Below are 27,868 nucleotides of genomic sequence, written 5' to 3' on the forward strand. Positions count from 1 at the left end.
TGCCAATATAACGGAGATGAACAGGATCTTTAGGAAGTGCTTGAGAGCAATTTGGTTCTGGCCCCTGAAACCCAGCCTAGAAGAAAGATCAGATTTGACTTACACTTTTCACAGTTCTATTAAAAAAATATAGATTATTAAGGCCTGAAAGACTCCTCAACCTGACACACCACCATGAAAATTCTTTCATTAAAAACATGTTTTTTCTCAGAAAAGGTGTCAAAAATGTTTTAAAAACTCACAAAACTGCCTTTATTTCAAAAATAAAGCTTCAAGGTTTAAAAACATTTGAGCACTTCCATTTCTGTAAGCACAGGAAAGTTCTACCCTATATATAAAAATACATAAGCACATGCTTAACTTTTAGCAGGTATTAAGTCCCATTCATTACATTAGGACTTAAGCATATACTCACATCTCTGAGAAGCAGGTCCTGTCTCATGTTAGCTTCCAAGCTGAAAGTTTCATAAGGTGTTGAAGGTGGTCCAGCACTTACTGACCAACAGATCCAAACACTGCCAGTGCAGCAAGCCAGGGAGAGGCTTGGTTTAATCAGATTCTGAGTTACAATAAATAAATTATAACAAACTTGACAGAAGCCTCTGGGCTGGGTCCAGCCCTGAGGCCCGACTGAAATTTCTCATGTAGCAGGTAATCAGTAAGATGAGAAACCAGCTGCAGGAGAAGGGCCTCTCTGTGAAACAAGGAGGTACTCTGAGAGCCAAGTCTTGTCCCTGTAATCTTTCCAGTAACACTGCAGTGATCCATGCTCTCCATTATCTGGTCTTCAAAGGAGTTTAATTAATTGGAAAGGAAACTGATGGTATTATTGGGGCAGGCCACCCAAGCTGATTGGTTGTATGAATGAAGAATGGGTCATTAGATTTGTCCCTTACTTTTCTAAACATTTCAGTATAAGCAAAGCTAGTAGGTAATTTCAAATGGAGGTTATTTGGTTGGAGGTAAAGGATTGCCAGACTGGCATTATCCCCTTCAGAGCATTTAAACTGAGCAATGTGATGACATTTCAAAAGCATCTGGGACTATTTTTTTTCATTAAAGTCTCCAAAATGACCCATTTTACTTAAAAACAATGAGGCTGGTGTTTCCTTGTCCTTTGTGATAATATTTTTCAAGCAGTTATCTCTAGGGTTTGGTGCAGGCATTGGCTAATAGCACAAAATACCCAGCCACCGGATTGATTGATGGATATAGCTGATTGTATCTGTCAGTCTGCCATTTACCCTTTATTTTACATCCTTCTTTCCAAAAATCATATTGGAAGTGCCTGAGTGCTGTGGAGGGGTTTAGAATGCTTTGAGTGCAACTCGAGTAGGTTTTGCGAAATACATGATGACTTGTACCATACATGGGATTGATGTTTCCAATTAGTTTTCCTGGTGACAGGTCTGGTGGGATCTATTGTATCTCTGAGAGTAGCCAGCCTCGGTCAGCAGGTAAGAGACAGATACTCCACTGGAGAGCAATTCTTCTACCTAATTCTTCTACCTGCACCCCTAATGTTCTCTATCTACTGAGCCAAATTACAAGGTTAGATGACTTTATGCCTACTTTTTCATCTTCTGGAGTTTGCTGAGGTAGGTTTTATTTTTGCAGAATCTTTCCCAGAGGATGCATGGGAAGGTTATTTGTAGATTTTTCTTTTAAGCTTTGAAGTTTGGATTTTGCAAGCAAAACACTTCTTTTAATTAATATTTTTTAGAACTGAGTTCCTAGCTTTTAAGAATAACCAAATATTGACATTTAGTTATGTGTGCTTAATAAGCATTACACATTAAAAAATCACCAAGTCTCTGAAAATTAGCTGAATTCCCTTCTGTTTTGTATATATATATATATATATATATTTTTTTTTTTTGTCTTTGTAGTAAATATGATGTTTTGTAAAGTACTGCAGAGGAGAGGTTGCAGTCCAAAAATGTGGACCCTTTTGGGCAGCAAATAACGGTTAGGGACCAGAAATGCTGGTTTGCATTCTGGAACTAGATGAGCACAGTGATCTCTATAGAATCACAGAGCCTGTAGAGATCTATATGGAATCATAAAGGTTGGAAAAGACCTCCAAGTTCATCAAGTCCAACCTTTGACCCAACACCATCATGTCAACTAAGCCACAACAGAGTGCCACATCCAGTTTTTCCTTGAATGCTTCCAGAGATGGTGACTCCACCACCTCCCTGGGTGGCCTGTTCCAATGACTAACAACCCTTTCCATGAAGAAATTCTTCCTGATATCCAACCTGAACCTGTCCTGGCAGCAGCTTGAGGTTGCTTCCTCCTGTCCTGTCACTTGTTTCCTGGGAGAAGGATATGGAGAAAATGGTATTTCTGATTCATCAGAGGAAGAGAAGTGTGGCAGTCACAAAACATATTAGAAGCATGGGTTCAGCTTACAGTCCTGCCATTTTCTCCTGTGCAGCCTTTCAGTTTCCTCTTTAATAAAATTGAGCAGTTGCTATTTATCTATTTCTAGCAAAGGGGAATAAGTAGAGTTGATTGAAATTGCTTCCTTTATAGTTGGCTGTGTGAGAGAAAATGGATTTTCTTGACCAATTGGAATTTCCACTGAAAGTCTACCTTCTGTGAAAATGTTTGATCTTTTTGCTTTAGCTGAGTGCCCCATCTCACACTCTTTCCCTTGGGTTTCTAAGTGGAAAGTCATCATTTTCTGGGCTTTCAGAAATATAGGCAAGTAATAGTAATAATAAAAATGTTGGTTAGATTTTTTCATGAGAGCTTTTTTCATAGTACTCAAAGTATAATTACTAGAAAGAGATGGATTATAGCTTGAGGTAATTTGATGCCCTATTCTGAGATGAGGGTGAGTAGTAGAACCTTATGCTGTTTTTTTAGTAGAAAGTTGTGCAGTACAGCTCAGGTCCACTCCCATATTTTTTAGCATACTGGTGGCTGCTGGCAGCTGCAGCTTGCTCTTAGCAAATTGTCTGTGAAAAATTGCTCACAGCTAGTGCCTAAGAAGCTCTGCTGAATGTGTCTAAGCCTGAACTGATGTATTCAATTCAGGTGGATTGTCAGGCAGAAACCTGAGTGCACTATGCAGCCTGGTCTATAAATTCAATTTCTTCTTCACAGCATAATAGCACTACAGCTTTTCAAAAAGGAGTTGGGACAGAGAATAAAGATAACTCTGGACAAGACACGTCTCAAGAATTTCACCAGTCTATCTTGAACATCTGAGTCTAAGCAAAATAACTGGCATGGAACATATCAGGCTAAAATATCCATTTTGGAAAAAAAAAAAAAAACATGATCAACTGAGAACAGATAAAAAGAATTCTTTGGCAGCCATAACGGTAGATACAGCTACCACTTAAAGCACAAATATTTCCAAACTGTAAGTGCTTATATCACAGAGATTACCATATCATCACAGGCTGCCATTTGTCCTCTTATCAATGTAATGAAATCCCAGGGAGCGTGACTAGAGATTAATCTTGTAGATACTTGGCATACCAGCCCGGTAGTGTCCGTCTGTCAGGAAACACACAGCACAGCCACCACAGGGTCTCACTGAGCCTTTGCAATGCCTGTGGGGTCAGCTCCAGCTCCTGGCCTTCTCTAGTCACAAACATTTCAGCACTCGCCCAGCACTGGATTTGTCTCCGTTTCGCCTTGGGTAACGCTCCCTTGCACAGGAAGCAATAATCCAACAGCAGTTTTCTGCTGCTATTACCAACCTTCTAACAGGAGCTCATGCGTGATAATTAGGCCTCTCAAATGTATTTTGGAGAGTGTATTTTTTGTTTCTAGCCAGTTTTATTTTTTTTTTTTCTATTCTATTTGGTAACATCTGAAAATATCTTGCTGCTTAAAAGAACAGTTTTTAAACCAAATCCTTTGTGATTAGTAATGCACAGCTAAAGACATTTTGAGCATTAAACACCCCTGTATGTAAAATCTCTGGAGTTTTGCTAAAGCATGGCTTAAAATTACAACGAAATTCCAGAGCTGGAAGAAGGATCATAGCTGCATAGAAGAAAGCTAATACAATCCTTTACATGTCTGTTTAATAAAGAATCTTTCATTTCTCAGTTTAAAAAAATACGACTACAGGTTCATTAAATTTGGTGCCATAATATGTGCTACATTTACTGAAGAAAAACATGAAGTCAATACCCAAGGCTGCAGTGTGTTCAGAAAACAAAATAATTAAATTGATATTGTTTGCTTTTTGACAGGGTCTCCCATGGGAAGGGATATTACTTGGCTGTTGCAGTAATGGCTCTCTATCTAGGCAAAAAACTATTATGTTAAATTAAAACCTCCCTCTATTTATCAAACAGCCAAAACCAATAAACACAGCTATGGCATTAAGACTAAAGTACTACTAGACTATTACTTCCTTCACCAGAGTATCATTTATAATTCAATTTAGACAAAGAGTCTGCTCCTCAGGGATGCAGAGATGTGGTATTGACACAAGAGGCCTTTAGTATTTGGGCACAGGAATCTTATTGTTTTGTAGTTACTGTGGTTGGAAACAGTTTTGACTGGGAAATAACCCCACAAAATAATTTCAGAAATTTTAAAGAAATAGATTATTGAAAAGGACCTGTAAAGTATTGTTTATAACAACTTACAACTTATGCAAATTGGAAGGCATACCTATAAAATAAAGAAGTTTTAAAAAGAAGAAAAAAAAAAGCAAAACATGAACCAGAGCAGATCTTGCTGGGGTTTTTTTGTTTGTTTGTGTGGGGTTTTTTCTGTTTGTTTGTTTTTGTTTGTGTTTTTTTTTTTTTTTTTTTTTTTGTTGTTTTTTGGGGGGTTTTTTTAATTTTTTTTTTTTGGAACTAGGGTTTTTAGCACCATAAACCTGGTCTATCCTTCAATATAGTGTTCTGATTAGTGCAGACCAGGTTCTCCAGTTTTGAATTTATAAGGAAATCCCTCAAATTGATTTATTTGTACTCTATGGAGCAGATACCTATCTGCCTACTTAGGGCAGGCAGACAGAAGTACAAGGTACCACTCAAAATTCATGCACCAGGTTTCATGATAGAAAGCCTTAAAAAGGCGGGTCAAAATTTGAATTTGCAGCCATTTTGAAACATCAACAGTGTATCTTTAAAAAATCCTGCCATGAAGTTAAGGCAGTTTCTTTGGGAGACTGCCAGACACCCCAGTAATGTCTATATATAATACACCCATGCATAAGAAAAACAAGAAATAGAAAATCTGATACATCAACCACTGCCAGCCAGTAATGACCAGTGGAATTCAGCTAACGTAGACAATTTAATTTCAGTGCCTAGTGGGAATTTGATTAAAGCAATTAGAGCAAATTCTGAACATAGTCCAAATCATGCATGTCTCTATTTCATTTTATTTTCTTTAAGAGCCGTCAGCATTCTTGGCCTCTGAAAATATAGGTAGTAAGTCTCCTGAAAACTTTTAACCATGGTTATAACTTTGTTCACATAATGGTGACATTGAAGTGAGTGAGGCTACTTGCAAAAGGGAAATTATATATGTGTTTAAGCATTTGCAGGGTCTCAAGCTAAGTGCTTGGAACAGAGAGTTCTTCCATAGCCTACCCTAACCCTAAATACAGCTGTTCCTTTCCAGCAAAGTGTGGAGGCAGAGATTGATCAGCCTTGAGGAACAGAGAAATTCAGGGACACAGTTGCAGACCCTGGGTTCAGGGTGAAGTAGATGGGGCCGAGAGACTCCAGTCAGCAGGGAAATTTAGTGATTTCTTAGGAACAGTATGCTTTTGAATGTCTGATTGTTATTATGATATAGGTGGAAATTAAGGGGAATAAACCTCTCGTAAACATATGCGGGGCTGCAGCCACGGCTATGACATCACAGGCAGCCAATGGAGTAACTAACTCCATTTTGGTCCATCAACTTCTACAGCCATTTAAAATTTTTTTTATTATTCTACCACATGAATCTGGACTGCAGCCACTCACCATAAGACAGACTGGACTAATAAATCTTTGGCACATATAACCACCATGTTTAATATAAAACAACCCCTACACTTTTTTTAATATGATTTATAAAACAGAACACGAAGCTACCTACACGGTCTGCAGCAGATACTGTTATTTATTGCACATTTAATTACTAACAGCAATTCAGTCATGCTACCTGACCTTAAGGCCTCTTGATTACCTGATCCAACATATTTCACATGATAAAAATGTCAGGCTTGGAGAAACCCACCAGTCTGGTTTTCTGTGAAATCTAATTATAAGCAGCAATGTTAGAAAAAGGTTACTAGTTTAAATAGTCAAGGCAGTCTTTCATATTTGGTAAGAGTAAGTTTTGATTAAAATGATAGCTGAGAGGGCACCGTGCAGCCTGGTGGGATGCTATGAGCAGTGCAGCCTCATCTCACCCACAATTGTTTTGGCTGCTCAGTTTGAGCCTGGGGAGCTGAGCTGGGACCCTGGGAACAGAGTGCCAGGGGGTAAATGCATCCCTCTCCTTGAACAGCCTCCATCTCCAGCCTCTGCAGAGCCAGGAGTTGGGCTTGATGGTCCTCAAGTGTCCATTCCAGCTCAGGAGAGTCTATGATTCTCTGATTATGGGAAAGAGGAGCCAAGGAATCCATTCGTGGGAATGGATGGGCTCAGCCCTTCCCTTAACTCCACGGTGCTTTAAATGCTCTGTTAAACTCTAGACATTGAGATGGAAATTGTCATGAGCTGCATTACAGACCCTGTGGATGGCTGGGTAAGCTGACAGGGTGAAATCTCATTGATACTGTGAGCTTAGGAATTTGTCCCAGTCTAAGGATTTTGGAATGCTTTCCAAAGCATTTGTCTTGCCCCATTTTTGTGTTTCAGTCAAAGTGGAAAGGCTCATGCACACAGCAGAAGAAAGGGAGGAGCATCTGCTTGTGGGAAACTCTCCTACACTGCCAGTGACAATAATAATAACAAGAGTAATGAGAGTTTCTCCAATTTTTATGGTCAGTAAGAGCTTTAGCAGGAAGCCTGGATGACACTGTGTCTGTACAAGGCAGGTCTTGCATAAACAAAAATTAAAAGATAAGGAATCATGGAGAAAGATAAATAATTTCCTGAGAGTGTTGTTTTAAGCTATATGACACCGTGCCTTAGAATAAAGATGAGAGATGCATTTTAATATAGTCATTGTATGACTTTTCATCTGAACAGAATCTGATTTTGCTGCCTGTTATGTTGTGTAAAGCTGGAAATAATAATCACATCATATGATGGGAATTAATTCTGTAGTTATAAATCAATGCATTATATTTTTTCTCCTGGAAAATGAATAAACACTTTTTTAATGTATCATAATATGCCACATGCTACATGTCTAAGTATGCTCAAACCTATGCAAATACTTTCTGTAGTACTCTAGCTCTTCCCAGTCTTTCTTTTTTGTGGGATAGCAGATGAACCAAGATGACCTCGTGCTACAGCTTTGCTACTCTGAAAAAATGAAGCTGTCAACAACATAGGAAAAGTCTCATAACCACAGGAAACAAAATGTTCACAGGAGCTGGGGTAAGGCTGTGGAGCTTGCTGCCAGAAAAAATAAGAGTGACCAGTATATGTGCCACTCTAAACACTCAATGCAAGAACCCAATTATTCAGAGTAGCTTTCCCTTGATAGTCCTTTCAAGCATCCTTAGACTAAGTGCTCTTTTTGTTGTAAGACAATGAAAAGCTCAAAAATCCTCAGAGGTTAAAAAAACCCGGCAAGCTCACATGTAATTTCCCTGGAAAATGGCTAGACATTACAGCAACAGTCTAATACAATCCTGGATAAATAGATGGTTATTAAAAAAATAAATAAAGCAGGTAATTTCTTCCTGCCTGTAGGAGTGGCAGGCAGCACTTTGAAGAATTTCCAAAGCCATATAATATCTTTAAAGCCCATTATGATCCATTTGTATGTATTACTATTTCTTATTACCTCTCCAGAAAATATGAATCAAATGTGAATTGGCCAGTAAACAGCGTGTCTGTAGAACCTTAATGTGTTTCTCCTAAAAAATGCTGTATAATGGCATGCATACCTGCAGCTGATGATCTCCTATACCTTTAATTTTTCATACCTCTTGTATGGTTGTGTGCAAAGCACCACAGCTCCAATTAAGTTTAAACTACAACAACTTAATTGAATTTAATGACTAACAGGAATATTTCCATGTATTTATATTTTACGCTTTATGCCAATCTCCAGTAAAGTTCACTGAGACAATGACTTGTGATGAAGACGGTCCCTAAAAAAAAGTGTTGAAATAAACATTCAGTTTAAAAGATGCTTTTCCATTTCCCAAACTGGCTTGTGGAAACAGCTGCTAAAAGTATTCAGATAAAAATTGCTGTCATGATCACTGTGTGGTTGATATTAGAGAGTGGAAGAGGGCTAAATCTTCCCAAGAGATGCTTTTGCTTGCAATAATCTAAACACAGGAATATCTGATTTCACTCATTCCATCAAATGTGGAAGACATATGCTGCAAGATGTGCATGGCATTTGGATGTTAGTTTGGGGTTAGCCTAACTCTCCTTCTTCCTGAGTCACATACCAAAATCTTTGTGTGATCAAAAGCCACAGAAGATGCAGAACTCTCTGTGGAGGGGAAGGGGAGGTCCTGGAGCCATTCATGGGCAGTAGCTGACAAAGCTCCCAGCAGAGCCATTAATTTATGGTGGAGCAGGTCTAGCTCATGCCAGCCGTGTTGCTGCATCCCTGAGCAGCCCATTGATTTTGGCTTCAGCAGCTGCTGCTGGCTCTTTTCCTTCCATGGCCAGACATTTGAATTCCTCTTCCTTTTCCTGCCAGCACAGTCTTCTGACTGGCCTGTGATTCAGCTGATGACTTGGGCCTGTGCTTAACCATTTCTGCAGGGCCATTCTCCGTGTGTCTGCAGTTCCAGAAGGGTGTAAGCTACTCCTGTGCAACTGATGACCCTGTTAGGTTTATAACTATTTATATCTATTTTTATTGTTATCATAATTTAGTCTATATTGTCTATTTAATATTTTATTTTATATAATTATAATATGCTATCTATTATAGATATCCATTTTTATCTATTCCAAGACAGGGAACCAGCCAACAGAATGGTCATGTACTTCATCTGTCAGGAAAAAGTGAGTATATTCCTTTCCTAAAACAAACTAATTGTGCTTTTTGTTGTAACCAACAAGAATATAATTGCAGCTGCACAAATCAATTTTCTTAAGACCAAAGGAAGCTGGCAGGGAACTCTGGAAAGCCACTTCTGAGCTGTGCAAAGCTGAACAATCCCCAGCAATGAAGAACTTGAAGGCAAATAGTACATAATGCTGTGGTAGTCTAGACCTGGAAAGAAAGACAGAATTGAAGTTTAAAAAAATCACCTCTGACATAAACAGTGTAAAAGCATAACTTTTAAATAAGTAATGTCTCAGTTTATTTGCTTATATACATTTTCATTTATCTATTTATATTTTTTTCTATATACACAGACACACACATTTATATATATATCTATGTGGAGAGAGAGAGACTAATCTAAAATACCTTTGAGGACTGAAACTTGCTCAGCGGTGGTAGAACCAGACAGGCAGTCTCCAACTGCTGGCTCTACTTAAAATAAGAAATCTTCAAAAGATGCAGTGGTGTGAGGCAGTACAAAATATCAAGGGAAAAACATAAGTAGACGTGATATGTTTTCCAATTTGCTGGCCAGCAGACTACCTGAGGAGAGATCCCTGCTGAAAGGATCCTGAAATATTTTGAGCCTTCCTCCTTTCAGGAGGGGAGGCACAGGGACCTGAGCTGGAGTGAAGCTTTTAAGAGATTCACCTTCATCCTGACCTGCTTCTTCCCTGGCTTCAGGCAATAAAACAGAAGAGTTCAAGTGAGCCAGAGCTTGAAATCTGGAGACCCTTAGGCACTGCATAAGCTTGGGATAAACGACTGCTAATGGCACAATTATCACTCGCAGGCACAGGAGATAATCCTTGTTTAACTTTTAAAAGCCGATGCTTTGTGTTCCTCCTCACAAAAAGGGAAAAAAAGTTAATTACTCATCTGTTCAAGCCTGTATTGTAAAATCTCCAGTGTGGTTAAGCAATGCTTACAGCAGAAAAATGGTGAACTAAAGAAAGAAGAGTTATTTAATAGCTGGGGACAAGGTGAGAAAATGGTTTTTGACAACAGCCGTTCCTGAAACAGCTTGTGCAAACCAGAAACACAAAAAGAGAATTTAAGATAAAGAGAATAAAGACATCGTACAGCCGCGCACACACAGACACACACAAAGCGTTTCCAGCTACTTCAGACCTAGAAATTAAGTGTTCCCTCTAAAGGTGTCAAAATGCAACGTGAAGCAAAAAGCTAATGTGAGGCAAAATTAAATGAAAGGGAGAGGCTTTTCTGAGCATTGGCTATAAAATCTGAACACTAAAAATACCCTTTTTACCTTTTCCAAATCTTTCATCATTATAAGACTGCAAGCAGCTAATTTTAATGATAACTTAATAAAGTTAATTTGAATAACCTCATTTAAGGACTCGTATCTCAGCATTATCTGTCAATATTTGAAGCACAGAACCTTTGTTTTAATGGTGGTTTATGTTAATGTGCCTCTGATGAATTGAAAGGGATGGCAGATATGTAGAACTGTGGTAGAGATAAGGGATTATCTGTAAGAACAAGGTGATAAAGATTTCCGGTCAGGTTCATGCAGACTAAACCGGTATGTCAATTTAACATTAAAACTTTTCACTTTGCATGTTCCAGATCTTATCCACTCTGCTTTGAAAGGTGTAATAGCAGGATAGAGACATAAAGCACCGGGTTTGCTATGGGCACTGTGGGAATACTAGCAAAGCTCATGAAATATTGGAATCTAAAGGTGCACTTCACCAAAGGATAGCTTTTAAATGGGCAATTTGTCCTGGTTTTACTGTTAGTGGCACCCAGACTAGCTGGGTTAAAACTCAGCTGTGTTGGTTCTGTCCACAGGTGTTAGAATGAGGCCTTTGCTGGCTGCACATTTAATATCTGATCTAATATCTGTGTCTGTAGTGTACAGCAGGTATGTTTGTGGCACTGTTTCTTTATCAGATACCTGTCTGTAAATAGGATTCCTTGCATTATAACAATTTAAAATATATTTTAAAAGCCCAACCATACAAACAAAGAAATCACCAAAAAAAAAAAAAAAAAAAATTCATAGCACAAACCCAGACAAACGACCAAAAAGTAAGATAGTTGCAGAAGCTGAAAGAAGTAATGAATGTGCTACTCAGTGTTTATCTGCTTACTTTATAGTAATTGATTTTTTTTGGTGAGGACAATTATCCACTACAGTGGAGCTTTATTTAAAGACTTTTAACTCAGATTTCATGAAATGGAATGATATATAAAGCTTGGAATCTTTCTCAATGATTTATTGTAATGTAACATTTGCTGCAATAAACTACGCCCTCAATTAGACCTGAGCAGCTCCATTAACTTTAATTATATCATGGTTGTAACTGAGAGTATAATTTAACCTTCTGGGAACAGAATATACAATTAAAGCTCCACAGTGCAGAACAGGCAGAAGAAATTTGCCCTTCAGCTGGAGCTGTCAGGGAAATTATAGGTTGTTTTGGTTATTCTCTCCAACCTTAACAAATCCTATTAATGACATAGTTGCAGTGCATGGTTTGCAGTGTATGGTGGTTGGTGGAACAAGTACTGTTTGTGCTTTTTCTCTTGGTATCTTGCAGGTGAGCAGAGAGCAGGAATTTAAGCTCTTGGGTACTGACTTTTTGCTCAGGAATTAGGAGAACAGGAGCTGAGTGCCTTAGCAGCTCTACAGAGATTGTCAGTTGTGGTTCAGGACCAAGACCAGCCAGAGGATGTGGAGGACTTGGAATTAAGGGACTAAGAAATAATATGTGCTTGTTTGACATAATCCCATAGTAGTAACAAGCTGTTGTGTTGCAGAGGGGAGAGCAAACAAGGAGCTGTAGGAAGATCTCTGTGATAAGAATAAACCAGTTTTTCATCACAACTTCTTCAGCAGAAAGCAAAGAGTTGACACTGTTTTTAAGCTATATTGATAGCCTGTTCTATTCCTTTCTGTGTGACTGAGGAAAATTAGCTTAGTTTGTAAGGATAAGAAAAGAGGATTTCTGTCTTGTGTTTCATATTTCCAAAGAGAGATGCCAGAGGGAACTTTTAGCCAACATGCAGGGTTATTTTCATGTTTGCTTTTGGTTTGTCTTCCCAAGATAAATGGGTTTGTTTGTCAGCATTCACATCTGGTGGATTTTGAAGCCTTGAAATCAGTGCAAAATAAACCATGAGGGCATTGGAAGTTGAAGTCCCCATGAAAAGGCTATGGAACAATTGGGGATCATCATGCAAATCAAGCCAAAAGCATTCAGGCTATGTTAAGCCCTAAATGACAGTGCCCAGGAGACAGCAAAGCCCATGGTGTTCTGCAGGCTTGGCACTTGAGTTTCATAATGCTTTCCACGGCAATCTCAGCTCAGTCCCAGTCAATGTACCCCAAAGTTCTGGCAGTTTTCATGTCAGAAAATTCCTCAGGGAAGGATCTTTGTGCCTGATTTTTGACAACTGGCACTGGCAGCTCAGGCAGGTCCACAGTTTCCCCCCATTGCCTAATCTACACTCTCTACACCCAGATCTCTCTGACATGCATTTACAAAGGAGCATGATAAACAATTTCCTTCTGTGCCCAAATATAGCAGCCTGACTACTTCAGGTGTGAAATATTTGCAGTACCCAGTGGTACCCAACTCCTGTACTGAAAGTATTTTCTATTTTCTTTGTCAAGTAAGGGGCTACTTTCCACGCCAGTACAATTTGTATGTACCTACAACCCTTGAGTTTAAGGCTTTCCTCAAGCAAGTTCCAAGTTTAGCTGAAGTCCTGCTAAAATAAGTTACAAAACACAGCTCCTTGTGCTGTCCTGTTTTCAGTCTTCTATGACTCAGGCAAATGTGCTTCACTACTTGTATCCAAGACTCAGAAAGTCCTGAAGAGTCAAATTGGCTCGTATTGAGATCTAAGACTTGAGAGGAAACCTAAAATGATGAGAAGGCTGAAGAAAGTAACATCTAAGTTAAAGACAAACCTCACAAACCCATCTAAAATGCTAATATCACCACTATATAGAAAATGTATGTGGTAATGGAATCAATAGGGGAAAAAAGAGATTTATTTAGAAGTAGAACTTCCACCCATTGGTTTAAATTATGTGATGGAAAGGAAACAAGGGGAAAAGTGAAAATTTTGATGAGGCAAAGAAAACCTTCTTAAAATTTGTGAGTCTATGGAAACTTTTCAGTTATTATATTTAATAGAATTTGCCTGAAGATTTCTAATGAAAAAGACCATTTGTAAAATTTGAAATGAGCTGTGAAGACAGCACTGTGCTAAATAAACACTTAGGAAATCCAGGCTGCATTTTTTTTCCTTGAATAAGATCCAATTTATTTCTCTTTTCATACAATTCATCTTCCAATTTTTAAAAAATTTTAATAAATGCGTAAAGAAAAAGTACAACAGGCATAGTCAATACTCTTGCCTAATAAACTGAGTACATAATTTCCTGCAAGATATGCATTTTTAAAATATTCTTAATAGAATAGCTGAATGAGGAACTTGTCATTACTAACTTCTCTTGCTTCCTTTCATGGCACTGCATCTCTTGGTGAGAACCAACATAGAATGACTGTGCACTGATACAGAACAAGACAAGTGGAGAATGGTGTGAGTATGCCTTTTAATTACAATTTATACCCTCTAGTTCATGTATTGAAAGGGACAGAGACTTCTTTATGCTTCTTGTAACACTGTGAGGGTGGCTGACTACTCCAGAATGAAGTGGAAAACTGAAAGAAACCCCACAACCTTTGTAATTAGGGTAAGAATGCTTAATAGCATCTTGTGGATGGGGTTCTTCACTGTCTTGCACTTGCTGACTTTGTGAAATGCTGTAAAAGTGGAAGGGGTTGTGTCCCCTCTGTATGAATGGTTGTCACCTGGAGCTGGGAGTGCTTGGCTACACAGGAGACTTGCAAATGCCTTACAAGAGACAGGAAAACCATTACTAAAATGAGCAAATGCTGAATGCTGCTTGCATAGCACTCTTTGAGAAAGAGCAGTGTTTAAAGACAAGGCTGGACACTGCCTTGCAGAGTCAGGTGAAAGAATGTTTGACAGAAGAAATGTCCCTAGCAGTGTTGTGTGACCTTGTGATTCTCGTTGTCTTTATTGTGGCTGAGTAGAAAGTCCCATGTAGATATTCCACAGATTGATTCTCACAGAATAAAGGAATGTTTTGGGTTGGAAGGGACCTTAAAGATCATCTAATGATCATGGAATTTACAAAGACAGGTTGCTCAGAGCTCCACTCAACCTGGCTTTAACACTTCCAGGAATTGGGCAACTTCTCTGGGCAACCTGTTCTAGTGCCTCACCACCCTCACAGCAAACAACTGTATATCTAACCTAAATTTCCCCTCTCTCAGTTTGAAGTCATTCCCCCTTGTCCCATCACTAAAGCTCCTGATAAAGGGTCCCTCTCCCACTTCCCTGCAGCCCCTTCAGATACTGGAAGGGGCTCTGAGGTTCCTGAGGGTCTCCACTCAATCTTCTCCAGGTTGAACAGCCCCAGCTTTCTCAGCCTGTCCTCACAGGGCAGGTGTACCAGTCTTCATCAACCCTGTGGCCTGTGTCTGGACTTGCTCCAACAGTTCTGTATCCTTCTTATATAAGTTGGGGACACCAGAATTGTACTCAGTGCTCCAGGTGGATGTACTCTAGATATGCTTAAAAAACCAAACAAAATCCAGAAAACAAAAACTAAACCCTTCCTGAAGTGTTGAAAGTGATCCTTTCAAACAGTGTTAGAAATAATTTCTCCTTCTAAATGTTCAAAACTTTACCTGTTTTAAAATATATAATGGGAGATAAGCTCCCATTAAAGTGAATGCTGTTTTTTTTTCCCTTGGAATTTATCTTTGTTCTTTTTTCATGACATCTTGTCCAGGTTAATGGTATCCTTGCAAGAGAGCAGTGTGCATGTTTCTCAACATGGGTGGGGAGTCAGCTTGCCAATTATTTAAATGAAACAACGGTTGAATTAGTAGGTTAGATGAGAACCAGATTATCATAATACATAAATTACATGACCACTTCACAGTGCGTGACGCTGAATTGCTGTTTGGATCTGCTATCAGGTTCTGAGATGTTTTGTGTAAAACATTGATTTGTGCTTGGCTGCTGGCTATGATGCTCACACATGAGGCAGGGAGAGGAACACGGAGTACTCCCATGCTCAGAGCACTGTGCTTCTAATTCTGTGGTCTTTTCTTGGATGTGACACCTAGAGTGGGGCAGATTACATTTCCAGTTAATGACCTGCAGGATGATATGCTGTGCCTTTTTGGCTAGTCTCCTTTCTGATGCTTAACAACTCTATACACAAAACTGGGACAAGAATTTAACCTACTCTTTGCCATTCATCAAAAGAACATGAATTGCATCTATTGAGAGTAGGAAGATTTGACAGGGGAAAAAGGGAAATGGTAGAAATAGTAGACCAGCCAGGTGTGTGCTGGCTGCCTAAATGAATGCAACTCATACCTCAGCGGGCATAAGTGTTTCTCTGCAGACATATTGGGTGGTCAGACCCTCACCTGAAATATATGGCTTGGAATCAGAAATATCTCCATTTTCCTCCCTGAATTTACTCCAGATTCATGCAAGTGTAACTGAGATAAAATGTTAATTGTAGACTCTCAGGATCTTTCTTATTTCAGGGCACCCAGAAGCCAGGACTCGGGTTTGCTCATGTTGGAAAATGAGACTGTGCTAGCAGTCTGGGCTGGTTAACAGCAATGAAAGGGCTCTGTGCTGATTTAATTAACTGGCTCATTACTAAGAGAACTAAAGGCTCTGTCTAGGTGGAGTGGTAAATCTGATCTGTATGAAGTCTGGAGGCAAGGTTTGTTAATTGTTTTTCCCTTGGAAATCATGTTGTCTGGCAGGTGGCATGTGCTCAGCCCTCATCCTGACATGGATCCTGGGCAGAGTGGAGTCAGGATACATCTGGGGCCAGGAGATAGTGAGTGATTCCTGGTCCTATGCTTCAGACACAGTCTTAGACCTTCAGGAACTTCATATTCTACTATCAGGCTTGTGATACTGCTTTTGGCCTCTAAAAATCTATTTTTGGCTTTGTCAGGTTTAGCAGTTCTCCTCTGCCCTGCTCATATGCTGTGATTCTTTTGACTTGCTAATTCAGACCAATTGATAAAGAAGAAATTTTTTGAGCATAGCCTTGTCACTAGGAGTGGAAACTGCTATTCATGTGTACAACTTCATCTCCAAGGATGCTAGTTTGATTTTAATTCTCTTAAAACATGTAAAAACCTAAGAAAGACCTTGTTGGATCAGATAAGTGGAGAAAGAAATTCTTTTTAGGATGGTTACATAAGCCTCTGAAAACCATCCCTCTCCTGTCAACATTCACAGCTGTTGAACTAAGAATGTAAGGGATACATCCATGCCATCTGTGCCAGTTGTAGTGAAATTACTTCTTGTATTTGGTAGCACAAAATATTTCAATTATAGTTTGAAATTTGACTAGATATATCACAGTGAGTGTAGGTGGTGTTTGGGATATGCCCTTTCATTCTTAAATTCTATGCAAATTTCTTAATTTTGTGTTATAACTGTGTTACAAACTGTGTTATGACTGTTATAAAGTGTTATTTCAACACTTTATTTCGACTGTGAGCACTCACCAAATATGTCATACTCAATTATAGTCCTCTGTTAGCAAAATGCAATTGAGCTGTGCTGTTGGAATTGTTGGGAAACTGTGCCTTTCTCATCTCATCTTTTATCTCCAGTGTGACAATCCAATGGCTTTCCTTTAGGTTTATCAGCTGTGTTTCCCATGGCTCTCTCTCTCTCTCTCTCCAGAGTCAAATGCTGCTTCTACTGAAAGGTTTGGGAAGAGGGAAAAGAGGCTGGCAGTTTAGAGTCTCTGAAATAATGGTGAGATCTCAGAGCCTGCATAAACTTTCTGTGGTGTTTTCCTTGTCTATTCATGACAATTCTGTCTTTTCCCATAAGTACCTCCAAATGGGTATCTGCAGTGTGTTGCATACATCAGGTTTTATTTGTCTGTAGCACTGACTTGTTGTTTCTCTTTTAAACAGGGAAACTTCAAGAAGACTTATTGCCATATGTACCCAGGCTGATTTTTGCAACCTGATTCTTCAACCCTGCAGCTTTCTACTCCTCTAAGTAGGGACGTGCTTGATTATTTAGTTAGTTGAGGCATTTGCTTTGTTATGATTTCATCTTTTGGACCAGAGACAGCCTGAAGCAGCAAGGCAAAACAACTTGTTGTAATTTGACCATTTTATCTCCTAGAGGAAGAAAGTGTTGTCTATCATCAAAAATAACAGTACTGGGCTTGTTCCAATTCAAAATATAGCTTTACTCCTGAATTAATGTTGAAAAAGATTAACAGAAACATTTTTTGCAGGAATGCTTCTAGTGCCACAAGGAAAACTTGGTAGCATGGACATGAGGTAGATTAAAACCTGAAATGTTTCTAAATAGTTTGCAGAGGCAATTAATGCAACAGTTACTTAAGCTTATTTAATTAATAGTTCACAGGGCACACAGCATTGTAAGAAAAGAAAAGAAGCACTAATGCATTAAACTGTCTCAGGAGGTAGGTCTTGATAAAGAACCTCTAGCTCTGGCACAGAAATAAATGCTGAGGGGTAAAAACAAAGCAAAAGGAAAGGGAAGGAATCTGTACCAGAAGAACTGGGATTCAGCACTAAAACTGGCAGTCTGTGTCCAAAGGAGGAAAAAAGAAAGGGAAAATTATCAAGAGAGAACATTTGTGAACTAGGAATAAGAACTAGTATTGTTGTGGGAGGGTGAAGAGGATTGATAAGTATTTGAAAGCATCTGTATGAATGCAAGATGCACGACAAAAGAAACAGAGAGTAGGAATACACAAAAAGCATCGTTAATGTAACTGGATCGTTAATTGGCATTGTTAATGTAACTGGGACTGAGAGGGGAAGCAAAAAAATGTGCTAGGGATAATTGTTTAACATAACATATAGCTCATGCAGGAGGGAAGAGATGGGAGAGAAGGTTTGGAAATAAATAAAACTGAGGATTATGGAAGAACATGTAAATTGCTTGAAAAAGACACATACATGCTTTGAAACTGCCTAGCTTTTTCTCCCCATGTATGTAAGCAGGGTTTCCCAGTTTTTTAGTGGGTTTCTAGAACATCTAAATAGGATAGCTTGGAGAATGCTTTTCTCTTAAAAGAGCTATCTCAGGAAAACTACAGCTGTCCTTGTGTCTGCTGAACTTCCCAGGGGCATCCCCTGTTGATCAGAGGGCATTTATGAGTGACTCATAAATAGCAGATCACTGACTGCTGAAGGTTTTGGTGAGGAACACACAAATGGGAAAAACCTGGGGCCATCATGCATCATGAGAGCTGAAGTTCTGCTGAGGCCTTTAAGAGGATAAAAAGGACATGAGGATTTTTGTCATGGTGCTTCTGTAGTGTTTTCTCAGTATCCTGGTAGCATACTTCTGTGATAGTATTTCAGAATGATAGTGGTTTTCTTCCCATGTAGTTAGTTCTTAGAAAATACTGAATCAAGTATTCAAAGAAACAGTGGAAATTTCTTGGAACAAAATACAGATGAATCTGTGAGCATGCAGTCACATCTAATCGTAAGGAGCTACTTTTAGACAGGGTGTTTAAAGTTGATTAAGCTTAATTCACTGCTGAGCTGTGTTGCATCCTTGCCACTGCAAGGTGAAGAAGTAACTCAGTTTAAAAGTTTTTCATCGAATTTGATTTTAAAGAAGAAATGGGTGAAAATTCTGGACAACATTCAAAGAGCTGGACCTGAATTGCAACTGAAGGATGTATTAGTTTGGGTAGAGCACCATACAAATGCCTTCTTGACGTAGTTTTAAGTCTAAACTCTCCATCTAGTCCTCAGCTTCCTGTTCCAGCTGAAATCCCCCTAAATCTGTCCCTTAGCCATGTCTTCAGACTTGGAGGAATTGCCCTATGTTGTGGGCTGAGTATTTACCTTCTGGCTCACCAGCGGGGCACAGGCTTTCCCACTCCTTATTCCCACTGTCTCTGCTCCCAGCCCCTTATGTGGCCTTGTCTCATCTTCTTCACACTGTTTTGTAACGTTTGCAGTTCTGCTGTTTCTGATGGAATGACTGAAATTTGGCTTTTTGGGTTTTTTAATTTATGCTCATCTTTCATGTCTGTGGCTTTGCACGTTTAGCTAGGCAGAGCAGTTTACTTTGTCTGCAGTTGCAAAGGCTTCCACTAGGTCAGAGGTTAATGAAATACTTGCTATTTATGTGGTATTTTTCTAATATACTGAGGAATATGTAATATGAATCTCTGATTGCTAAGGCTGCAACAATCATTGTAATACTTGCCATGTTTTATTTTTAACAGTGAAATAGGCATAATTGTGGTAGATGCTGCATCCTTTTGCCAAGAGAAATTACAAACAATGCTCTCATCTTTTTATCTCTAACTCTTTTTATTTCCCTTCCTAGAAGCCATATTTAGCAAATTGCTTGAGCATTACAGCTCAAATAAGGTTTTTACCTTTTATAGGTTTTAGCTTTTCTAGTTAGACAGACTATTTTCTGGGGGATTTCAGCTGCTAGAGAATGTTTCAGGTTTTAAGCATAACAAAACAAAGACATATTTTCTATATCTTGAGAATACTGTAACTCTCCAACAATCTTAAAATAATTGTTGCACCTCATATTTTCAAGTAACTGGCAGGAACAATAATCTTCTACAGCTTAGTACACTCTATTAAAAATGAGTAATATACATATTGATCATAATGCTTCTCTTAGCTGATGAGGCATCTCTTGGGGATGAAACCACAGTACCATATGGCTTTAATGTACTCTATATAGTTCTCCAAATAACCACTATAAATTATATTTCAGAATTATGCTGGGCAGCAATAGATTTATTCTTCCAAGCTGTCAATAATACATTATGACTGTAGGTAAGAAATTCATTATGCACAGGATGCAGTATTTAAGTAATTAACAGCAAACTAATTTTTTGTAGCTGTGGTTTGTGACACTTGGAATTACACTAACTGTAACATTCCATGATAAAAATGGGTGAGTAATGCACCCAGATAATTGAAACTGATACAGGAAGGAGAATGCATTTCTCTAGAATGTAGCTAATGTAATGCACAACGATTTCCTCCAAAAGAATGAGATCCAGCATCTTATTGCAATTTTAAATGTAAATTTTAAATGGAAACATTCTTCTGAATATGAAAGTGGTTTACTGCCCAATTCTGGCAAAGGGTGATGTAATAAATAGCTGAATTCAAATTTGAAGCAAAGCTAAAGTCGTGTTGTAGTTTGCCAGGATTATATTATACATTTTTTGTCAAATGTTTATTTGTCAACAAGTTAAGTCATTAAAACAAATAAATTTATATCCCTATCTGGAACAAAACCCACTCCATGAAATAAGTGGTATTACCTGTTAAACGCTAACAGCAATACTCTTGTTTCTGACATTACCAGCTGGCAGAGACCACAGTGACCTTTTAAAATCTAAACCCAGAGGGAATAATTCTGAGACTGAGTCATCAACTTTGGAATACATGCCATATCTGGACTCAAATACCAGTTTCTGGCTCTGACTCTGCTCTCCATTGTTGAGAAGGTAAAGAAATTGGGTAAGGAGACAGGGAAATATCTGCTCCATGATGAAAGATCCTGTGGCATTTTCCTAGGGTAGAAGTTCAGCATTTTGATGAACATACTGCTGGCCAAGATCTCTCCTCCCACCTTACTGTGCACAGTCACACATTGTCACAAGTTGCCCCAGTCGACTGAAGACGCTGCGGGCCAAGTCTGGCCTGACAACAACAATTCAGGATAGGAAGTTGTCCTGTATTAGGGTGGGATAGAGTCAATTTTATTCCTTGTGTGGTTGGGATTTTGGATTTAGCATGAGAATAGCAGTGGTAGCACACTGCTGTTTTCGTTGTTGCTAAGTCAAGGAGTTTTCCCGTGCCCTGCCAGCCAGCAGGTACACAAGGACTTGGGAGGGGGCATAGGCAGGAGAGCTGATCTGAGCTGGTCAAGAGGCTGTTCCATAGGCTATCCCACACCATAGATCATCACACTCAGTATGTAAACTGGGGAAATTTGGTGGAGGGTGCTGATCAGTCCTTGGGGATGGGCTTGGCATCACTGAGCAGGTGGTGAGCAATTGTGTTTTGAATCGTTTGTCTGCCTTGGGTTTTAGGCCCCACTTTCTTTTTGTTATCTCCCTTTTCATGACTATTATGATTATTGTTGAACTCATTACAATTATTAAACTTCTCTTTTCTCAACCTGTGGGTTTTACTTTTTTATGATTCTCCTCCTCTTTGCGCCAAGAGACGGGTGAGAATGTGCAGGTGACTGCATGGTACTTAGTTGTTGGCTGGGTTTAAACTATGACAAGGATAAAAACAAATGAAGAAAAGAGATTAAACTCATGCAGAATTTCTTTTTTCTTTTCCAAAATGCCATGGAGGCCTTTGCAGTTTTTCACAGGAAATGCAGGAGTCACTGGTTTAGTATAATCACTAGCCCAAATAACAAATATAATGGTGCATTTGGTGATGGATTTTCACAAGGTAGGTAGCTTCTGCAGTAGGCAGTCAGCTGTGCTCAGATTTTCTCTTCAGATTCTTTCAAAAATTTTTCATTTGAGTAAGTATTTGGGGGATCAGGGAGAGAAAGTACAACCAGTAGAGTTATGTTTTAGTCATTACATAGGTTGTCAATCATCATTTTCAATAGGTGTAAGGTTCAAGTGTGGCTGCTGTCAGGAGAGTGAGGCTCAGAGATTTACTGAACTCATGCAAATAACAAGGTCTCCAAGGTCTTGGTAACTTGAATAGAAAATCTAATTGCATATAGATTTAAGAAGCAGAACAAGACACAGTCAATTTGGATTAAAGCATGCTATGGTTCTCTTGACAGGGATTTTAGTTGGAGTTGTACATGATGGATGAGAAGAACTATGAGTCTCTGTCATAAGGGTTTGAGCAGAAGATGATTGTGAAGTTTCCTTTCCTGGTAGACCCCTCCTCTTAGTGAAATTACAAAAGACGCAAGCAAATACCAAATGCAGGAATTTAAAGGTGAATGTTCCACTTCTGCCTTTCAGGTATTTCACAACAGCAGTATACAACCCTTGCTCAAGGCCTTTGTATTAATGAAGAACTGTAAATAACCTGTGACTAAACTCAGGTGTAAAGGGAATGTTGTGTTTTTCCCATCTCATTGCCATCCATGATGTAACTTTGCTCTCCTCAGACTATTCAGTGCCATAGCAGCAAAGAGTGGAAGCCCTCTGATGGTGCTGGCAGTGATTTAATTGCTTCTTTCCAAAGGCTGCCAATTTCTGCAATGTTGAAACAGAGGTATTGACGCCTGCTGTTATAATGGAATAAATTTTGGAATTGCACCCTGGAGTGGAGAGGAAAACATGAATTCATGTGAATCCATGAGGGGAAGATAAGTTTTCCCTACCCTCAGTGAATTATGCACCTCTAACATGATGTAAGCCAAACGTGCACCTATTCATTTTCTGGATCTTGCTAACAACAGCTTTTTAAAATATAAGATACCGTTTTAGAAATCCATATGCATGTGTGTTGGGTGGTAGTATTGTATTAGAATAGAAATACAAAGCTAAAAATAAATTATCCTTGTTCTACACATGGTCACAATCAGTATTTTCCAACTTTGCCCTCTCTAATGTTACAGTACTTGTTGTAGGAGGGTATTTAAAGTGAGTTTATAGTGTATAAATGTCATGCATTTGACGCTATGATCTGTGCTAGCTACCCCCATGGATAGTTTACTGTCTCTCCTTCCTGATATATCAAACAGACTGTGGAAGATTTGAGGGACTGAAGACTTGCTTGGCAAACCCCTGGAAAACTGCGAGTTTTACTAGTCTAATGGTGTACAGACCTCTGTCTCCTCACCAACAAAACAATATTTTACAACATCCAGGATTCATGAGATCACACATATTTTCCCCTAAGCTGATGAATTACAGGTTACTTCTTGGAGACCAGAAGTGAAGAAGAGAACCAGATCCAAATGGCACAAAAGGTGAGGAGTAGTAAGCATTGGCAGTCATCGCTTGGCAGGCGTAATGGTCAGCTGTGGCTGCTGTCAGGAAGGTGTGCCTCAAAGATTTGCTGAGCTCATGCAAATGACACTTCATGGACTCAGCAAGATGAAGCAGAGGCCTAATTGCACAGATGTGAGGAAGCTGAGATAGAATCAGATATGTTCACTTGAGATAATTTGGATTCAGGCACACTTTGTTCTCTGTTGTTGCTTAGGCTATCTGTGTTAGTAGGAAGAGCTGGACTAGCTGAGTGTCTGTGCCAGGGGCTGCTTATAACTTAGTATTTTCCATTCATTTTCCTTGTTAGGCAATATGGTCAGAAAGGCTATCAGTGTCCTAGTCCTCACAAAATCTGTGTATGGGCTGGTGGTGTTGGCAGCAGGCCATACCCTCCTTGTCCCACATCACCCACAGTCCTTCTGGCCTACGTTTGTCTCTTTCTTTCCATGGCAGCCAGGACAGGAAGGTCAGGGAGGTGATGCACCCTAGGTTTTCCCCTAGTACAAAGTCAGGAAATGGTTCTGGCTAGGTATTAATGATCCCACATTGGTCATAGCCAAAGGAATCATCCTTTTCTCACTGAAAGTGCTCCTAAAAATGTTCCTTTTGTTCCATGGTAACAGCAATCTGAAGAACTATTAAGCAGCAAATGCACGCAACCGTGCACAAAACCAGTCTGAATGATCCCATCCCACAGATTCCTGGTGCGTTCTGGCTCCTCTGAGTCTGGCTGATAGAGCTTACATCCCAGACTGTCTCTGTGCTTTTGCAGTGAGGAGAACACTTTTAGGACTAATAAAGGATGAGCAAATGAATAATCCATGTATTGCAGCTATGTAAAGGACAAATGCAGTGAATACAAGTCAGTTGGGTAGTGTTTGGTATACAAATCCAAAATTCTCTCCCACCTTTTTTTCTTCATGTATCTTCTTTTTTTTATTTTAATTTTTTTTTCTGCCTAAGGTGCTGCTAATTGCCTCTTCTATGCAGGAACATCTACAAATCAAATTCAATCTGCTGGTAATTGGCATCACACTTGGCACCAGAAATATGAATGTATTTACTTAACACCTATGTCATGGGTATCAATTACCAGCAGTTTTCAGAAGAGTGTCAAAATCTCATTTGCTATTCTTGACAACATGACCATGCCTCAATGATTTAGAGTGTTTTTTATGTTTTCTTTATCTCTAGTCCTGAATTTATCTGTATGTTTCACATACTCATGTCAGGGAATATTCTGAGCTGCTGGCATTAGTGATAACTATCAGCACACTGAATTAGGCTGTGAATGCGCAAAAACTTTCAATTGCCAACAAAATGGGGCAACATTCAAATAGGAATTTGTGGAATACTATAGCACAGGCTTTTCCCAAAACAAGTAAAGAACAAAAATTTCTCCCTAGCTATTTTCATTCACATGATGTATGAAATTAGGAGAGTGTTATTTGTGCCTGTAAATTACAAGGCCCTGGGCACCCAGGGCACCTAACTTTAGCATTGGCTCTAGCTTGAGCAGGTCATTAGACAACATGAATTCTGAGGACCCTTCCAGATTAAGCTGCTCTAAGAATCAGGAGTTCCTCAGTTGGCTTCATGCATTACCAAGTCCTCCAAAGAGATTTGCTTTCTATGCTCTTTGTGAGTAAGAAACAGAGAAGCTGGTGTTCAAAGATTTGAGTTACTTCTACAGCTTCAGTCCTGTGTTGTTGGCATCATGCAAGCATCTTAGCTCAGTAGTAACTCAGACAAGGATTACCAGCACTATTTCCTTCAGCCCATGCACTCAGTTTTCCTTGAGGGTCTCCTATTTAAATTCACACTTGGCTCAGCACTGCTTAACTTGGGAGGTCTGACTGGCTCATGAGGCAAAATGATGAGGCTACAAGTCACTGTATTTATTTGGTTCCCACATATTTGGAGTTACCTTCTGTTAATCAGATATATTTGATTATAGTTCATCTGGGCACTTCAAGAATATCATCTGGCACAGAAGTAATTTGAGAGCTTTCTTTATTAATTTGTTACCTATGAATTTTCTGCCTTCCACCTTCTCCCAAAAGTCATGGATCTTCTTGAGAGGGTCCTGAGTGATTTTAGGGAGCCAGACTGCCTACAGAAGGGGTGGATATGCACACTTTTTGGAGATTGTGATGGAATTGTGCCTGCTGCAGTGCTCCCCAAACAATTCCTCAGGTGACATGGCTCTGTATGAATTCTGACATGTCTAAGCATCAGTTTCTTACATTAGCCAGTGAAGCAGGCAATGTGCTATAAATTGTTGCTCATTGCTGTCAAGCATACAAGTGTGTTGGCTGCTTGAAATGAGGTTTTTGCCTGGCAAAAAAGGTATTTAAATTTTGTCATTCTGTGAGTAATCTCAAGGGGATTCACTTCTGAAAGTTCCTGCTGAAGAGACGCCTTTGAGGCCATTGAGCACGTGTGCTTCACTAATGTCTGCACATGCAGAATGGTTAAAGTACACAAAGAATTTCCTGGGTGAGTGTCAAATAAATCTTTACATGTAGTGATTAATCTGAATTTAGATTTTTCCTATCTAAAAAGGCAAAATGTAATCAGAAAGAGCACTTGGACATTTGGCTATGAAATACAGAAGAAAAAAGACAACAGGGAGGTCTCTAGTATCTTCAGGATATTGGTTTGCTGGCCCTGTTTTTTTGGTTTTTTTTTTTGTGTTCCTTTTATTTCTCTAAAATCCACTTCTATTTATTACATGAAGTCCAAAGATGACAGTGATCTTCTTCTTCTCTTTTGTGGCAAGCTTTAAAGAGAGGGCTTCAGGTGTTCTGGGGCAGACAGAGCAGCATTTTCAGGAAGTGAAGCTTTTCCAGGAAATGCATGGGAAAGTTCAGTGCTCTGAATTTGCTCTGAATTAAGGAAAGCTGTTCTGACATATGTTTCCTGAACCTTTAGGAGGAGTTAGCAAGAAAATATGATAGGAACAATGTTTCCCTTTCTGAAAAGGAGCTCATGGCTGAAGACCTCGCTCACACATGTTGTATAATTTCTGGTTGGCTTTTCTTTGTGTGGCTATGTGCAAAACTGCTGTGGCTGTGGGAGAAGCCTCTTGATTCTGAAAATCCACTCTGACATTAATGATGAATAGTAAAGAGGGCCGTGCTGCACTTTGACGCTAATCAGTCTGTGTTTCTTTACGTCTTGCACCATATGTACACTCTGCTGGGATGGAAAACTGTAGCTGGCAACACTTACCCTGATTGTTCTTAACCTGATCAAACAGTAACACGCTTTGACGGAAATTTTATAAACCATCATGTCATAAAACAAAACCAGCAGAAACTAGCTCGAGCAAAGAAGGTGTGTTTAAAAAGAGAAAAGTTAATGAAAAGCACATGAAACTGCCCATCTGTGCAGTAGTTGCACATTTTCATGTGTATGATGGCAAATAAATGCCATAAACCTTTTGTACAGTCAATTTGGATGTCTCAAAATAAGTCTTTTTTGAAAGTTAAGAAGCAAATTACAGCAAGTGCTCTATAATTCACACTGTGAATCCACTGGTGGTAGTCAGGGGAGGATTTGTCTGGCAATATTTACCTTGCCCTTTCTCCTTTTAGATCCATAAGATCTGTCTCTTACACATCCTTGGCCTTTGCTTGTTTGCTTTTTTTATGTCAGCACATGTGAGTTACAACATGAAAAAGGAAGTTTTGCAAACTCAGGAGATCAGGCAGTGAATTACATGTCACCATTTTGCACTACAGAAGACAGCATGTCATATTGGAAATGTTTTTTTTTCCAAAATTAATACCTACCCTCATCCTTAATGAGTATTTAATCCCATCCTAAAAAAAAAAAAAAAAAAAAAAAAAGTGAATCAGACAGTTCAGGGATTCAAGAAAGCCTATTTTAGTAAAATTAGGGTTGCAATGTTTCAGGTCTATGAAAGGAAAATAAGGAAAAGGAACCAAGAGAAAACACAAGCATTCTGGCAAGTAAACCTTAAACTCAAAAGTGACAAGAAGAGGAAGTGTCTGTAATAAATCCTGAAAATCCAAAAGGAATCACAAAAAAGTGCAAGAATAAGTCAATTAATTGGAAAAATGTACCTTAAAGGCATAAAGCAATGGTTCTATAAATATATCAGAAGTTAGCTGGGGGCAGTGGAAGTAACAGCAAAAAACAAGTCAGGTCTAATATTCCCTACAGATACTTATTGATGGATTAATATCCTTCAATAGTCAAACTGTAGGCACAGAGTTTGTGGTGATTGGGGTGGGGCTGTGGCTGGACCTCATCCCCAGTGGGCACAGCTGTGAGCAGCAGGTGAGCAGCACTGACAGCAATGAGCCAGGGAGTGCCCAGGGGCACTGAGCAACCACCAAAGGGAGCAGAGGGCACACAGGGGCAGTGCATCAACATCAGGGGGATAAAAGGTTGGGCTGATGGATAAGGAGGGCAGGTGCTTGCAGCCTTCTGGAGTGGAGTTACTCTGTGTGGGTTGAAGCCTTCTGGAATTCTATGGTGATGCTTTGTGTGTTGTGGCTGTGACAGAATACTGAGTAAGGTAAGAAGACTGAAAGATTTTCCTGACTTTATTAGTAAGGATCAGTGTGTTCC

General features: G+C 39.2%; 1 long non-coding RNA gene across 3 annotated transcripts in view; it reads left to right on the forward strand.

The window, feature by feature from the left end:
• Positions 1–611: 611 nt before the first annotated feature.
• The window catches only part of LOC110484355 (uncharacterized), a 158,307-nt gene continuing 131,050 nt past the window's right edge, over positions 612–27,868 (forward strand). For 2 of the 3 annotated variants that reach the window (XR_014955222.1, XR_014955223.1), the window contains exon 1: positions 612–27,815. This is a non-coding gene — a long non-coding RNA (uncharacterized LOC110484355). The remainder of the gene's footprint in view (positions 27,816–27,868) is intronic. The other variant, XR_014955221.1, reaches the window with a different exon arrangement.

This window comes from Lonchura striata, chromosome 4, assembly GCF_050655825.1.
Source record: "Lonchura striata isolate lonStrDom1 chromosome 4, ASM5065582v1, whole genome shotgun sequence".
Lineage (NCBI taxonomy): Eukaryota > Metazoa > Chordata > Aves > Passeriformes > Estrildidae > Lonchura > Lonchura striata.